Genomic DNA, 16,201 nt, shown 5'->3' with positions numbered 1-16,201 from the left:
CCCATTTACATTGCCAACCGCAGGGTACGAGCATTCCAGTCTCTCCACATCCTCACCATAGAGGGCCTTTAAAATGCAGATTCTCAGGACCCTTGGATTTTTGGTTCCAGAGTAGGGTGAGGGCCCAGAATCTGAATTGCTAACAAGCTCCCCAGCTGATCCTGATGCTGGTGGCCCCCCAAACACACTTGGGTTGGGGTTCTATTAAGGTTCAGTCACTGGCAAGGCCTTCGGAAGGAGATTCCATCATGTGTATCCAGGGTTTGCTGAGCCTTGCACATGCCAGGCAGTTGGAGGTAGTCTGAATTGAGCCCCGTATTCCCCAACTCCAACTGGTGTCAATACAGCTTAGGAAGAATACATGTGACATTCCCTTACAGACTCTGATGTGGCAAGTGCAGGGCAGATAGCCTGTGGCCCTCAGGTTGGGAAGCTGTGACATCCTGGAATGGGTGCCGCATGCAATTTCCCCACCCATCCTAGTACTGCCCCTTTGGGCAGGCATTTAACCACAGCGGGTCTCAGTCTTGTTGTGAGAGAAAGCGTGACCTGTTCTCAGAGTTGTACAAAGCGCTAACTCTGATGAAGAATGTGGAGGCGGCCGGGTGCAGTGGCTCATGTCTGTAATCCCAGCACTTCGGGAGGCTGATGCGGGCGGAACACCTGAGGTCAGGAGTTCAAGACCAGTCTGGCCAACATGGTGAAACCCCATCTCTACTAAAACTACAAAAATTAGCCAGGCATGATGGTGTGTGCCTGTAATCCCAGCTACTCAGGAGGCTGAGGCAGGAGAATCGCTTGAATCCGCGAGGCGGAAGTGACAGTGAGCCAAGATTGCTCCATTGCACTCCAGCCTGGGTGTCACAGGGAGACTGTGTCTCAAAACTAATAATAATAATAATAATTTAAAATAATTTAAAAAATAAAGGGGAGGCACTTCCGCACCCTGCATTGTTATGGAATTCCTAGCCACAGCTTTGCAGGCCGCCCTAAGTGGTCTAACAAACAACTGAAGATTCCCTGTTCTCATCCTTTGGCAAACGTCTTCCATACTGGTCGTTTGCCTGCTATGAAGTGTGGGAGGAGTAGCGTCCTCTTTGGGAGGCATTGTTTTAGAACAGAGACCAAGAATGGTAAATACTGTATTGCAAAGGATTCTCAGCTGTGCGCAGCCTCTGTATGGACAAACGCCTGATTGGGTGGCAGTGTCTGCCACGGGCATGAGTCAGGGGATATAGGGTGACAGAAATGTGTGATTCCTAACCCAGGCTCTGTGGGACTGTGTTCTTGTTTTTCAATTGATTAGGCTTTGGTGACCCTATCACCACTCTTCAGGATGGGAATCTGTTGTCCAAGGATATAGAGTCATAATGCCAGAGGGCAGTAAACCTACTTTATGATTAAATCCAAAACTACCATCCTGTCAATCTTCAGTATTTGCAGAAGCTAACACAGTGCCTTACACTAACTGAATGTTTGATGGATGAATGTCTGCGTTCACACGAATGCGTTGCTATGAAAGTGTCCCTGGCATTGCACCTTCCAGCAGCATACCTTGGATCACAAAGAAAATAGAACAGCAGACCTCCACGTTTCATCTCAGATGAGACAAATATGTAAGATAGTTAGCTAACCAATACATAGTCACAAGCAGATTCACTTAGGTTTCCAGGCATCCCCCTTTAACATGTTCCAGCAACACTCTTTCCACTCTGCCATTGTATTATAATTACATGACTATGCTGTCGCTGTCACTACAGAATAAGCTCCTTGAGGACAGGGAGCCTCTCTTATTATCCTTAGTTGCCAAAGCCTGGCACAGAATCTCCCATATAGTTGTGGCTGCATGTGGGATGACTCAACAGATGAAGGAGGAGGAGATGCTGAGCCGGAGATGCTGGCGATGGCTTCCTTGTTTCCATTCCTTTCCCCATATCTCACCTAAGGGTAGCAGAGCAGGCATCACTTGATTTATTTTGGTCTTTGTGTCTGCGAACGTGTACGTTAGCTGGTTTTTTAGAAAGAGTGGCTATTTGAAAGACTGGAATGAGATGTTGTTTTGAATGCTTAGAGAGCTAATAATGGGATTAGAAAAATGCCTTCACCCCAAATAGGAATTGAGATGCCTCCTGTTTTTTTGATGTAAAACATGAAATCAACGTAATTCACTGTCATCTTTAATGCCCGTGTACATTACAGAGACCCATCTAAGATAAATGATTTTCAAATGCCTGATCAGTCTGGTTTGAAAGCCTCTATGGAATTAATGTGATATAATGTATTCAAAGCATTTTCAATCCAGGCCCTGCTTCAATATTTGTTGCCCGTTGTCATCGTTGATGGAAATGTAAGTCCACATAAATAGGACACTGCCAATGGGATGTGTTCTGCCCCTGACTCAAACCCTGGCCTTTAATCTGAACGCTCTTCCTCTAGCTCAACCCAGATGAATGGTGAGGTCACAGAATAAGCCTCTGGAGATGTTTATTGTGACCCACATGCAGTGAGGAGGGACAGAGGTGAGTGGCACGACAGTGTGTGGTTGTGTGTGCATGCGTGTGTGTTTAGTTTCAGATGATTGTACGTACCTACAGGGGTGAAATTTTAAAATCTGTTGGATGCAACAAACAGAAGTAGATGCATGAAAAACATTTGATTAAAAAATCTGTACATTGAAAAGTTACTCTCCCACCTCCTATTCAGTAATTTCTAGTGTGCCTCTCCAACAGTCCTTTATGAATATGTAGACATATCTTCTTATTTTTCCCCCATAAAGGATATTATAAAGGAGAAAAAGTAAGGGCAGGTTATATGTATTAGTATTTACGACAGGCTGTAAGTATTCATTTGCTCCTCGAATCAATTCTAAGAGTATTAGTATTATTCTCACCTCATTTTATAAATGCAGAAACTAAGGCAAGTAGAAACTGAGTTAAGTAACTTGTGCAGGTGCGTGCGGAGGCAGAATGTGAAGCAGGCAGAGTTGGAACCCCTCATCTCCACTCCCTCACCTCTCAGACAGAGAGAAGACTCTTTGGAGCTTCTGTTCTCACCAGTGGTGGAGTCTTCCCAGTAGCTGGAAAATGCCAAGGATCAAATAAACCATTGCCCACCAGGTCCTAGAAAAGAGGCCAAGAGGTCCCTGGAATGTGAGAGGCAGGAGCTGAAAGGATGATCCTCAGCCCAGAGCCACCGTGGAATCAGCCAGTCCTACGGACACCTCAGTGTCTATGAAGGAGACTTGCGCTGCTCCAAGGCGTGTCCAGGGTGTGAAAGAAAGGCAGCTCCACCTGGGTGGCCCTTCTGTCTCCCCAGCATGGTGTGTGTGCCACACAAGAGTGCGAGAGCCTAGCAATGACTGGGCACCTCTCTCTGTGTGTTCAGCACCTGCGGAAGTCTCTGACATGCAAGGTGCTGAATGAATGTATGCCCAGAATAAGAGATGCAAACATTCACTGATCCATTTAAAAACCTATTGCCGACGACTATGGGCCAGGCACCCGGCTAGAACGGTGGAGATAACGGCGGTGACCAGGACGTGTTTCTGCCTCAAGGAGTCCATGGTTTAGTGAGGAATGTGAGCAGGTTCACAGAAAGCTGCGATGTGGGGCCGTAAATGCTGCAATGATGGCACCACATGTGGGCGCAGAGGACGGCCCGCTGTGTCTGCCAGCGTCCTGCTGGGAAACAAATTCCACATAGGTGACTTGTCTGAAAAGGTGTGGGTGGAGAAGGGGAAACAATTGGGGGTTGTGGTGTAAGAAAATGTGTGTATTTGGTCACACGTGTCACAGAGCTCCTAAAACCCTTGGAATTTCCTGAGTCATCGGAGTGTATTTTGTTGTACATAACAAGCCCCTTCTGACTATATCTGAGTTTTATGCTAATGAGGTAACTATTGGTGAGTCCCTGGATAGCTTTAGGGGAGAGGCTGCTAGCCAGGGCAGCCAACAACATGATTAAAGGGTTAGAAATTTCAGACCCACCACTGACGTCTAGGATGTGAAGGGGGTGGGGACTGAGTTCAGTCACCAATGGCCAATAATTTAATCAATCATCTCTAAGTAATAAAACTTCTAGAAAAACTCTGAAAAATGAGACTTGGGGGTATTTCCTGGTAGGTGAACATATCAATGTACTGGGATAATGGTGCATCTCAACTCCATGGGGACAGAGCACCTGCACTTGGATCCTTTCTAGACCTTGCCTTATGCATCTCGTGATTTGGCTGTTCTTTATATATATAATTTATATTATTTATAATAAAAATATATTATATTACACTTTTACATTCTTTATAATAAAAGTGTAATTGTAAGTATAGTGCTTTCCTGAGTACTTTGAGTCGTTCTAGTGAATTATGGAAGTTGAGGTGGGGCTGGGAACCCCTGAATTTGTAGCCAAGTCAAACAGAAGCGTGAGTCACCTGGAGACCTGGAACTTGTGGCTGGCATCTGAAGTGGAGGCAGTCTTGTGAGGCAGAGCCCCTTAGGCTATGGGATCCGTGCTAACTTTGTTAGTGTCAGGATTGAATTGAATTTTAGGGCACCTACTTTGTGTGGGAGAAGCCGGACATAGGGGTGTTATGGCACCCAGAGTCTGGCGGCAGTGGGAAGCTGTTACCACCCCCAGGGGCGGAGGCTCAGAGGAAGGGAATGGCAGCCAGGGAGAGCAGGAGACGTGAGGAGAAGAGAACCCAACAGGAGCTGTCATTGTGTGTGCAGCTGGAGCTGTACTCAGAGTGCTGAATGCAAAGCGGGGAAGCAGCAGAGGTAAGACGTCACTCGATGCTGTGGAGAATGGAAAGCAGGCATTGAATCCGGAAATATCAAAGGCTGTCAGGTTGTACCAATGGCTCAGCTGACGGTGATTTGTAGTAACACCCACCTGGAGTGCTTTCTCCAGCAAAGCTTGGTAGTCTAAGTTTAGGAGCATGAGGAAGAGAAAAAGATTGATCTAGGGATAGGGTTTTGGAAGAATGGGGCAGAGCAGATTAGAACAACAACAACAACAACAACAGAAAACGCGGGGTTTGGGATATTAACCAGGTTTTGTGAAGGTGGTGGGCTGCAGAATCTAGGTCAGGGAAGAAGTGAAGGCAGCAGGAAGGGGGTGATAAAGAAAAAGGGATGCACAGAGGAGATGAACTACTCCAAACCCTGGTGAAGGTGAAGACAGGTAGAGTGGGAGTAATTGAGAGGATGATCTGGAGGAGACAAAGTTGTATTTAGGAATGGGATAATTGGTCTCAGAGTTTGGGTAACAGTGGCATTAGGGCATTGCTATACACTAAAGTGTGACCCCTCCCCCAAATTCATATGCTGAAACTCTTTCAATGTGATTGTATCTGGAGATAAGGTCTTCGGGAGGTAATCAAGACCAAATGAGGGCTGGCCACGGTGGCTCACGCCTATAATCCCAGAACTCTGGGAGGCTGAGGCAGGTGGATCACTTGAGGTCAGGAGTTTGAGACCAGCCTAACCAACATGGTGAAACCCCATCTCTACTAAAAATACAAAAATTAGCTGGGTGGTAGTGGCATGTGCCTGTAATCCCAGCTACTGGGGAGGCTGAGGCAGGAGAATCATTTGAGCCTGTCAGGTGGAGGTTGCAGTGAGCCGAGATCGAGCCGCTGCACTCCAGCCTTGGCAACAGAGTGAGACTCCATCTCAAACAAACAAACAAACAAACAAAAAAATCAAATGAGGTCATAAGTGTGCTGCCTTAATATGATAGCACTGTGGCCTTATAAGAATAGGAAGATACAGAAGTATATCTCTCTCCTCGCCTCCCTCTTCCCCTCTTTCTCCCCTTCTCCTTGTTGTGTGAGGACGCATAAAAAGGCAACTATCTGCAAGCCAGAAGAAGGACCCACACTAGACCCCAATCCAACTGGTACCCTGATCTTGAACTTTCAGCCCCCAGAACTGGGAGAAAATAAGCTTCTATTGTTTAAGCCACCCAGTCTGTGATATTTTCTTATGGCAGCCTGAGGTGACTAACACAGATTTTGGTACCAGAAGTGGGGTGCTGATACAAATACCTAAACACTTGGAAATGGCTTTGAAACTGGATGACGGGTAGAGGCTGGAAGAGTTTTGAGGTGCCTGCTAGAAATATGAGCGTTAAGGGCAATCTGCTAAGATCCCAGATGGAAATGAAGAACATGTTATTGAAAACTGGAGGAAAGGTGATCCTTGTTATAAAGTGGCAAAGAATATGGCTGAACTGTGTCTAGTGTTTTGTGGAAGTATAACTTGCAAGCAATGAAATTGGATATTTAGTTAAGGAGATTTCTAAACATAGTGTTGATTGAAGGACAGGCTTGGTTTCTCCTTACTGCTTGTAGTCAAATGTGAAAAAAGGAATTGTAGGCTGGGCGTGTGGTGGCTCACGCCTGTAATCCCAGCACTTTGGGAGGCCGAGGCAGGCGAATCATGAGGTCAGGAGTTCCAGAACAGCCTGGCCAATACAATGAAACCCCGTCTCTACTAAAAATACAAAAAATTAGCCAGTCATGGTGGTGGGCACCTGTAATCGTAGATGCCTGGGAGGCTGAGGCAGGAAAATGGCTTGAACCCACGAGGCAGAGGTTGCAGGGAGCCGAGATCACACCACTGCATACCAGCCAGGGCAACAGTGTGAAACTCCATCTCAAAAAAAAAAAAAAAAAAAAAAAAAAAAAAAAAAGGAATTATTAAAAAGGAACCAGAACTTGAAGGTTTGGGAAATTCTCAACCTATTCATATTACTGATGACTCTTCCAAACAGCTGTGCCAGTGGGTCTGGAAGACAGGGCACAAACTAGAGGATTATTCTAGAGCCTTAAGATGTAATGGGATTTGCCTAACTAGGTTTTAGACTTGCTTGGTTCCTGCCGTCCCTTTCTCCGGTTCAATTTCTCTCTTTTGGAATGGGAACGTCCCTCCTACGCCTGTCCCACCATTGTATTTTGGAAACAGATAACCTGTGTGAGTTCACACGTTTACAGCCAGAGAGGAATTTTGCCTCAAGATTCATCATCAAATCTCACTCATATCTGATTTAGATGATATTTAGATAAGTCTTTGGACTTTAGACTTTGGAGTTGATGCTGAAATGCGTTAAAACTTTTGGAGCTGTTGGGATGAAATGAATATATTTTGAATGAGATAAGAACAGGAATTTGGGGTGCAGGGGTGGAATGCTAGAGACTGAATTGTGTTGCCCCCCAAAAATTTGTATGTTGAAGCCATAGCCCCCAATATGACTGTATCTAGATATAAGGTTTTTAAGGGGTAATTAAGGTTAAATGAGATCATGAAGATGCATCCCTAATACAATAGAACTGTGGCCTCACAATAAGAGGAAGAAAGAGAGAGCTCTGTCTCTCTCTCTCCTAGATATGTGACTCAGTGAGAAGGCAGCCACCTGCAAGCCAGGAAGAGGGCCTTCACCAGGACCTGACCATGCTGGCACCCTGATCTTGAACTTCCAGCCTGCAGAACTGGCAGAAAATTAATTTCTGTTTCTTAAGCCACTCAGTCAATAGTATTTTGTTATGGCAGCCTGAGCTGACTACTAGAATCATGGCTGTGGGAAAGATGGAGTGGAGAAAAAGGTTACAAGCTGAGGAAGTCAAGGAGCTGAGAAGTCAGGATATCAGCTGGGTCAGCCACATACACGCCAAAGGCACCAGAATAACAGTTGGACTGAGAGTGTTGATGACAAGGGGCAGTTGCCAAACACTTTAAAGCACAAATGAGGGGGACTGTCCAGGAGGGTGTCAGATGACAGCACATCAGAGGGATAGGATTTGTTCTGCCTGGGAGCAGCAATGTCTGCTGATGGAGGGAAAGAAGACAGGTTCCAAGATCCCAACAGTGGGGTCCACAAGGGAACAAGGAGGTGAACAACCCACCTCAAAGGACAGATGATCTAAGAACATTTATACTGTGTTGACTCCACCACCCAGATATTTAGTTCAGTACACAAATGCCTCCCACCAAACGCCCAAAATGTTTCTCTAAAGTTTCTCTGTATAAAAGAGACTGAAAGGAAAGGCAATCATTAACACAAGTGATAGAAAGTTACCAAAAAGAGAAGATGCCTAGGAGAGTGATGGCATTTCTGAATGTGGGGATTCACAAAGAGCTCCAGGTACATCCTTTGGGGATAATAATCTGATCTGCAACATAAAGCAGATGAAAAGTGCACAAAATGGGGGAAAGAGGCACTGTCGAAGAAACTGACACAAAGTCATGGATGGAACAACAAGTGTGCCAGGTCAGAGGGAAGGCAGCCCAGCAGAGGGCAGGTGTTTGGGCACCTGGGAGTGAGTCCACTCACTGTCATCAGGAATCCCTGAGAAAATTCCAAGGGAGTTAGCCAATCCTCCAACCTCCCAGTGAGTGGGTGCCAGTCAAAGTGGGCAATGCACTTAAAACCAGAAGAAGATTAAGAGGTAAAGAGGACTGCATCAAGACTTGCCTCTGTTTCTAACTGGAAGAATCTGCCAGTCCTTTAGAGCAGGGGTCTAACCCCTGGTACCAGTGTGTGGTCTGTTAGGAACCGGGCCACACAGCAGGAGGTGAGCGGAGGGTGGGTGAGCATTACCCCCTGAGCTCCACCTCCTGTGACATCAGTGGGGGCATTAGATTCTCACAGGAGCACAAACCCTACCCTGAACTGTGCATGTGAGGGATCCAGGTTGCGTGCTCCTTACGAGAATCTAATGCCTGATGATCTGAGGTGGAACAGTTTCATCCTGAAACCACCATCACCTCCTGCCCCCCGACCCCCATTCCATCAGTGGAAAAATTGTCTTCCACGAAACTGGTCCATGGTGTCAAAAAGGTTAGGGACTGCTGCTTTAGAGAAAGAGGGACGAAACAGGCCCGCATGTATGTGAGGAGACATCTGTGTACTAATAGTTCAGAAAATTGTTAAGAAAGCTGCAGTCAAGTTCACCCACAATATCGTATTAATTCTTCTCCACTGATTCTTATTGTTTACAAAATCCTGAGTTAGAATGCATCTTTCTGATTTCTTAAATAAGATAAAAGAAGCATAAACCACAACAGAAAAAGATTGATAAGCTTAACAAAATGAAAATGTAATATTTTTTATATAACAAAAGACACCAGAAACAAAGTTAAAGCCAATATCAAGGACAAAAGGAGCCACAGATTGGAGGAATATATTTGTAATGCGTGAAACTGATAGAGAATGAGTATTCAGGATACACAAAAATCCCTGCAAATCATTGTTTTCGAGAACAAACAATTAAAAATAACTTACATATTCACCAGTAAGTAAATGAATGAATAAATTGTAATAAATTCACCGAAATAATGCAGAAATAGATGCTCAAAATGAATACACTAGATCTCCAGCTATCAACTGAGACAAGTCTCGAAAACATAGAACTGAGTGAAAGTGTAAGTTGCAGAAAACTGAATGAAGTATAATTTGTATAAAATACAAAATATTACTAAATGTTGATTATGTACACCTGTGCATGGGTAGAGGAGATACACAGCAGTATCAGAATGGGGGTTCTGCTGCAGAGCAGGTGGGGCTGGGAGGAGGGAGGAGTAGAAAGGAGTTTCCACCACAGTATCAGAAATCATGGAGCAGGCTAGGTGCAGTGGCTCATGCCTGTAATCTCAGAACTTTAGGAGGCCAAGCCAGGCAGATCACTTGAGTCCAATAGTTTGAGACTGGCCTAGGCAACAGGACGAAACCTTATTTCTACAAAAAATACAAAAAATTAGCTGGGCATGGTGGCACAAGCCTGTAGTCCCAGCTATTTGTGAGACTAAGGTAGAAGGATCACCTGAGGCCAGGAAGTTGAGGCTGCAGTGAGCCATGATCATGCTGCTGCACTCCAGCCTGGTTAAAAAAGCAAGACTCAAAAAAGAAAAAAAGAAAAGAAGTCATGCAGCAGATGTGGTAGAAACCCACATCTGTCAAATCTGTGTAGCAATTATTCTCTGAGCTTTTCTGCATGTCCAAAATATTTCAGAGGGAGAATCTTTCAAGCATCTGGAACAAGGTGACCTGAGCCCCTTTCTGAGTCATCTGAGCTGCTTGCAGGTTCATAAATGGCCACATCACCTGGCAGCGTCTTGGAAATAAATGCACATTCTCAGGCCCCCGCCCAGACTTACAGAACCAGAATCTGCATTTTCACAAGCCTCAGGCCATTTCTACGTACAGTAAAACCTAGGTAGGCTACACAAAACTGCTCCTGCTGCCTCGTCCCTCCTGTCCACTGCCCCTATTATTACCTAGATAACTCCAAAGGCTGTACCTGGATGGAGTTTAAGGATTGCATGTTCTAAGATGGCTGTGAACCCCTATCTAGGGCAGGAGTTATCTGTGTATACTGGACACTTGATTGTATCAAGATCTGCAGCATTGTTATCAGCTGCTAACCAGAGAGTGAATTCCATATTAGTCCCATTAACCTTTGGGGGGTTGTCCATCATCTTACATTACACAGCACATGGCATGAGTTCAATGAATGTTTTATGAGTAAATGAGGAATCCACATTTTTAAGACACTGGTAAGACCATCATCCATACTAAAAATGTTCACTTAGGGAATGGAATTTCTGATTCTGGAACACTTTAATATATGGAATTAATTTCTTATCATCTCTTAAAGTTCTAAATCTAAAATAAATTAAATTTATTTTAAAATTATTGGCATTTTTAAAAACTGTGCATGTTTAACATTTTGTAGCAAAGCACTATTTTTTATGGCACATCTTAATAAATTGATGTAAAACACGTCTCCACTTTAGGAATTCTTAGTCTTTCAAGGACTATTGGCCCCATTTGAAAGCCTAATGGCAGATATAGACCTTTTCCCCAGACAAATGTACATAATCAGTGATAGATTATTTCAGTTTTCACAAACCCCAGGCAAAGAGTATCTGCCCTAAATTCAACAAGGCTGTAGATGACACCCTCATCTTACATCGTTCCAGAGTTTTCTACTGTGTCATTCGAATGAAGATGTGTCAGGCAGAGTCCCACCACATGACACCTTTCATAGCCACTTCATTCCTCTTGCTGTGAAAACAATCCCCAAAATTATGACCACCTTAATAAACTCTTATGATCATTGACTAATAAAGTGGTGGTCAAGTGTTTCCTTGGCTGGGCACGGTGGCTCACACCTGTAATTCCAGCACTTTGGGAAGCCGAGGGAGGTGGATCACGAGGTCAGGATATTGAGACCATCCTGGCTAACACGGTGAAATTCTATCTCTAGTAAAAATACAAAAAACTAGCCAGGGGCGGTGGCAGGCGCCTGTAGTCCCAGCTACGTGGGAGGCCAAGGCAGGAGAATTGCTTGAACCCTGGAGGCGGAGGTTGCAGTGAGCCGAGATCGCGCCACTGCACTCCAGCCTGGGCGACAGAGCGAGACTCTGTCTCAAAAAAAATAAAAGAAAAAAAGAAAAGAAAAAAGTGTTTCCTTTTGAACGTGCCCCCCTAGGTTTCCACCTGTGGATGTAGAAGACGGGAAGTCCAGAATCCATACTGCTGCTCAGAGGCCGTCACACAGGGTACATGGGCCTGAGTGAGTGACCCCACTGCCCTCATTACCTGGATTAAATGGTATTTTATCACATTTTGTTGTTGTTGTGTTGCTTTTTTTTTTTTTTTTTTTTTTTTCTTGAGACAGTTTCATTCTTGTCACCCAGGCTGGAGTACAGCGGCACAATCTCAGCTCACTGCAACCTCTGCCTCCCCGGCTCAAGTGATTCTCCTGCCTCAGCCTCCTGAGTAGCTGGGATTACAGGCACATGCCACCATGCCCGGCTAATTTTTGTGTTTTTAGTAGAGATGGGGTTTCTCCATGGTGGTCAAGCTGGTCTCGAACTCCTGACCTCAGGTGATCGACCCGTCTGGGCCTCCCAAAGTGTTGGCATTACAGGTGTGAGCCACTGCACCCGGCTCTTGTTGCTTTTCTTAAGAGACATTTAAAAACACCTTGGTAGCAGGTAGGAAAACAGCGGAAATATTTTATTCTATTTACAGGCACCATCAAACTACCACATGGTTTTAAATATAAACAACTATCAATAAATAAGTAACACCCACAGAAATCCAGAGCTAGGAGGAGACACCTGCATTAGGCTCTGGTGCTGAAAGAAGCCTCCATCACCAGGTCAAGCTTCCTTGAGTTTATTTGCCAAAAAGAAAAAAAAATAAGTCAGTCCACCATCCCATCCCTTCCGGAGCAGCCATCCTTTTCCCTCCCCCTCCACATTCAGTCACTGGAACTGGAAGTCACTTTCATGCCAAATAATAATGACAGCCAGGCACGGTGGCTCATGCCTGTAGTCCCAGCACTTTGGGAGGCCGAGGCGGGCGGATCACGAGGTCAGGAGTTCGAGACCATCCTGGCTAACACAGTGAAACCCGTCTCTACTAAAAATACAAAAAATTAGCTGGGCGTGGTGGCACGTGCCTGTAGTCCCAGCTACTTGGGAGGCTGAGGCAGGAGAATCGCTTGAACCCGGGAGGCGGAGGTTGCAGTGAGCCGAGATCGCGCCACTGTACTCCAGCCTGGGCGACAGAGCAAGATTCCGTCTCAATAACAATAATACTAATGATGACGATACTAATTCGTTATTAGTGTCATTTAACAAATAATGAATTTGCACCACTTTGAACTTTGCAAAGCTCTTTCACTTTTGTTAATGTAGCATTTTAATTATGTTACCGGAAAGGAAAGAGTGAGCTGGAAGCTGGACCGCCTTCCTTCACTCAGCCCCACAGCCCACCCCAAACTGCTCCAAACGGCTCCTGCAGAGCACCCGCAGAAACCACCCACTTGTGCGTGTCTGAATTCGTGCTGAGTCATGGCAGCCAGTGTTGTGCATTGTCTGCTTGGTGAGGAGCTCTCAGATGTTTGTGAAATGATCCTTGGGGGACATGAGTAAGTTCTTCCTAGACTCTCAGTGCTGAGGTCAGAGATTGATGAAAAAAGAATTAGAAATTTTGAAAAAGGCTTAGAAACTCCAAGCAGGGCAGAATTCCTAAGAGAGACTAGCCTTTTTAAAATTACTGACTCTCTTTTGAGGACTCATATCATTAAGGATTTGGAGATAAAGAGAAACTTTGAATGAGTAATACTTTTATTTTGAATTTTAAATATTGCACTGATGTTTTTAAAATAAAGCAACCTCATCAGAGTAATAGAAGTACAAGATAAGCTTCCCATAGTGGAACTTGCTTCCACCTGTGGCTGTTAACGACATTAGTTGGTTAACTAACAGGTGAGTCAATTTGGTCCTTGGTGGGATCGCTGGTTTCTCCTTTCTTCTTTCATTCACCATTTATTGAAGGCTAACCCTTCATTCGCACCATTTACTAGGTGCTAAATGTGAAGGAAGCACACTTGGACCTTCCCAGAGCTTAATGTTTCATGGAAGAACGCAGAGAAAACCCATTTTAATAGATTTAAGCCATCTGTTTCCAGAGAGAGGAAGCTGGGGATTGACCGTGTAACCATCATCTGTGCAAAAGGGGAAAAGTACCCTATTGTCAGTCATTTCATTACTGGTGAAACGAAGGTGTCCTACACAGATCTGGTTTGCAGGGAGGCAGCACGGAGAACGTATTGGCTGGGAACCAGAAGAAAAGTGAGCTCTAGGACCGTGTCACCCTGGAATAAACTTTTTTTTTTTTTTTTTTTTTTTTTTTTTTGAGACGGAGTTTCGCTCTTATTACCCAGGCTGGAGTACAATGGCATGACCTCAGCTCACCACAACCTCCGCCTCCCGGGTTCAAGTGATTATCCTGCCTCAGCCTCCTGAGTAGCTGGGATTACAGGCATGCGCCACCACGTCCAGCTAATTTTGTATTTTTAGTAGAGATGGAGTTTCTTTAGGCTGGTCTCAAACTTCTGACCCCAGGTGATCCACTCACCTCGGCCTCCCAAAGTGCTAGGATTACAGGCATGAGCTACCACGCCCAGCCGCCTCTAGTAAACTCTTAAATTTAGGTAAAAGGATTCCACTTTCCTAGGCCTGTTTCCTTTCTTAGAAAACAGTGGGGACGGGGGGCTTCAGTAGATGGCTAGAGGCTCCATTTAGCTTCATTATTTGCTATCACTCAAAAACCTCACTGTCCTGAGAAAGGGAGCCACGATTAATTCCTCGTTGTCTTGGAAGAGAACGAGTTGTGGCGCACTAGCCAACGCACAAGCAAGCTCAGCCCTGAGCCAGCAGCTGCCTTCCCTCTTCTACTGTGACTAACCACCACTGGACCTTAAGACCTTAAGACAGTTGTTGGAACCAATAAAAAGAATGTTCCTCCTTGCCCTGGCCATAAGTACAAGTGGTTATTTGCAAACCTACATCATGGCCTTAATTAGTGAGAGTTCACACTTGGGCTTGATGTAAACAGACTCTCCTAGTAACGGAGAACTTCAAACAGTGAGGCTGAATTCCAGTGTAGACACTACCTAAGCAAGCGAAGAATCAATTTTGAGGGGAAAATTAGAGACGTTGGGATGGAGTCCGGAAACCATGGGGTGGGGCGCGGTCCTTGGGGGAGGGAGAGGGGCCATCTGAATGATTTTCCCTGAGCAGCTGATGAACACATTAATCTGGGCAACTGAAGAGCCCTAGCAAACTATTGATACAGCTGTGTTTGGGCCCAAGTGTGCTGAATCTGTGCCAGCTCTTCACGACCTGAGATCTAATGAGCTGGGGACAGGAACTGGAACCTGACCCCTGTGGGCTCCTTTGAAGGAAGAGGGGGAGGAATCAAAAGTGGAGAAAAGAGGGCTGGGCTTGGTGGCTCATGCCTGTAATCCCAGCACTTTGGGAGGCAGAGGTAGGCGGATTGCCTGAGGTCAGGAGTTAGAGACCAGACTGGCCAACATGGCGAAACCCGGTCTCTACTAAAAATACAAAACTTAGCTGGGCGTGGTGGTGCACATCTGTAATCCCAGCTACTCGGGAGGCTGAGGCAGGAGAATTGCTTGAACCTGGGAGGTTGCAGCGAGCCAAGACCACGCCACTGCACTCCAGCCTGGGTGACAGAGCGAGACTCTGTCTCAAAAAAAAAAAAAAAAAAAAGTGGAGAAAAGAGAGCCCACAGGAAGGGGACACTGTTTCGACTTTGTTTTCTGGTTCTTTTATCTTACCCGCATTCGAAAGCTAGGCCTATCAGACTGGCAGCAAATATAAAACGTACCTTTACGGAGAGGACATATAGGTAAGGAATGATTTAAATTCTTAGCCAATTCCTCTTGGGGTTTAGACACATTGTCACTCTCGTTAAATGAAAATGTGAAGGATAAATTCTTAGCCAAGATCAAAAGGGAGTGGCGTTTGAAAGTAGCGATAGGGAAGAAAGCGGGCTCCCTCCCAGTCAGAGGCCTAATCTCACCCCGCCTCCACCCCGCACCCGGATGAGGGTTCCTTCCTGGAAGCTTTCATGTGTCTCAGAAGAAAATAATTACCATCAGAGCCACTTGAAACACAACAAAAGAAATCCTTCTTATTTTATAGTCACAGGTTATTTTAAACCCCAAATGGTATTTCTCAGTTTAATCGCTAAACTTGGTTTCAATTGACTTTTAGTCACTTTTCTTGAAGTCGAGAGCATAAAACATTTCTCACAACTGAGAATATTCAAAAGAATGTGTGGCAGACTCCAAATGCAATTTCAGGAAGAGAGGGCCAGAGGGGTTTAGACAATACAGCACCTTTTTCAGAAGTCTATCGTCCTCTGTTGAAGAGGTGAGACATTTGTCTGTAAAAGTCCAGGCCTGCTTATTTTAAAATATCTAATTTTATACATAACATTCTTATCTGATAGGCAGCATTAAGATCATCTTAAAATGAACTAGGTGGAAGGAAAGGGCAAAAACATGATATACAGTCACAGGAAACAGTTTAGATTTTCCTTGATTGGATTCCTTCTGCAGAGAGATTCCCTAGGACCTCCAGAGCCACACCTGGCTCCTTTGATGACTTTCCAACTCACTCCAGCCACCAATGGTCAATCCCCAAGGCGCCTCAAATAATGGTGGGTGTCCAATGAAAGGCCAAAGTAGTTTACCTGAGTGTCTAGTGAGTTCTGTTTCCAATAGTGGGGTTTTCTGAACATCTCACATAGTGAAGACAGAGTGGAGACTATCCCAGAACCCGAAGCAAAAGAGAGTCAGGCAACTTTATAAGAAGCCCTC

General features: G+C 45.1%; 3 protein-coding genes across 16 annotated transcripts in view; 1 reads left to right on the top strand and 2 right to left on the bottom strand.

Moving 5' to 3' along the window:
- LOC126952529 (tubulin beta-2A chain) overlaps nucleotides 1-16,201 on the top strand; it is a 759,189-nt gene that overhangs the window by 426,611 nt on the left and 316,377 nt on the right. The window lies entirely within an intron of this gene.
- Nucleotides 1-16,201, bottom strand: part of PRPF4B (pre-mRNA processing factor 4B) — a 908,191-nt gene that overhangs the window by 599,331 nt on the left and 292,659 nt on the right. The window lies entirely within an intron of this gene.
- FAM50B (family with sequence similarity 50 member B) overlaps nucleotides 1-16,201 on the bottom strand; it is a 667,415-nt gene that overhangs the window by 371,750 nt on the left and 279,464 nt on the right. The gene's annotated exons all lie outside the window — the stretch shown is intronic.

The sequence above is a fragment of the Macaca thibetana genome, chromosome 4 (assembly GCF_024542745.1).
Source record: "Macaca thibetana thibetana isolate TM-01 chromosome 4, ASM2454274v1, whole genome shotgun sequence".
Lineage (NCBI taxonomy): Eukaryota > Metazoa > Chordata > Mammalia > Primates > Cercopithecidae > Macaca > Macaca thibetana.
Note: the sequence above shows the minus strand (reverse complement) of the source record. Positions and strands in the feature narration are given on the sequence as shown.